The sequence below is a fragment of the Charadrius vociferus genome, unplaced genomic scaffold, assembly GCF_000708025.1.
Source record: "Charadrius vociferus isolate BGI_N301 unplaced genomic scaffold, ASM70802v2 scaffold320, whole genome shotgun sequence".
NCBI lineage: Eukaryota > Metazoa > Chordata > Aves > Charadriiformes > Charadriidae > Charadrius > Charadrius vociferus.
In genome coordinates, this window is record NW_009646501.1 from 2,682,520 (window position 1) to 2,683,585 (window position 1,066).

Consider the following 1,066-nt stretch of genomic DNA (forward strand, 5'->3'; position numbering starts at 1 on the left):
CTTGTCCCCAGGGGAGCCCCGGGTGCCCCGAGCTCTTGCCGCAGGGATGCTCACCAGGAGCAGCCGGGTCCTGCCACAGCCTCAGCTGGTGCCTGCTCTGCCCCTTTCCAGGCTGGAGATGTGGGACATCATTTGTCAGCCAAGAGCATGTGTTGGGCAATGGAGGAGATGGAGGTGGATGCGGTCCTGGAGGAAAAGATGGAGTGGGAGACGCAATGGATGAGGGATGAGGCAATGGAAGTGGATGAGAGGAATGATGAAGGGACACCAATGGAGACCAACTGACCAGCAGCAGCACAGGCATGTGCTCCCCATCCACTGCCCGCAGGGAGGGACGGTCGCCTGCCCCCAGGCTGGGGCTGGGGCTGGGGCTGGGGTGGGTGGTCCCTGCTTGCAGGGACACGGCGTCTGGTGCCCTCGTCCTGGCGGCAGAAGCACCACTGCGGCACTGCCCTGAGCCCCCGTCTGCTTTGGGAAGGTTCCTTAGGGCCGGGCAAGCCCAGTCTCCCCCGAAGCCCAGCCGGGGCTCAGTGCTGGCGGCAGAATCCCGCTCTCCCCAGCGTGTCCCGGGCTTGTGGCACAGGCAGTGCCCATAGGGGCCAACCCCAACCCAAAGCAGCAGCTGCTGCCGCGGAGCCGGCTCGGGACCCCCCAGCTCTGCGAGGAGAGGCGCTGCTCCTTCGCCAAACCACCGTGCCGCTTGCTTTCCTTCCAGGGGCAGCAGAGATCCGGGACCCTTGGAAGAGGAGTGGAGGAACAGAGAGGAAGAGTTGTAAATAGTTGTTGTTGGTTTGTTTGTTTTTCTAGATAGTTGTTGGTGGTGTTGACTTTTTGGAAATAGCTGTTGTTGGAGTCTTTTTTTTGGTGAATAGTTGTTGTTGTTGATTTTTGTAAATAAAGAGTTTTATTTATGTGATAATTTGTGCAATAACGCGTTTTCTTGGTGTTTCTGAGCCGCAAGCTCCCTGGGCATCTGCTCTGGGCCCCCGTGGCCTTTGCAGAGTGGGGTCTCCACCTGCTCTGGGTTGCCGGGGCTGGAGGTGGCTGGGGGCGCTGGCACGGCCGC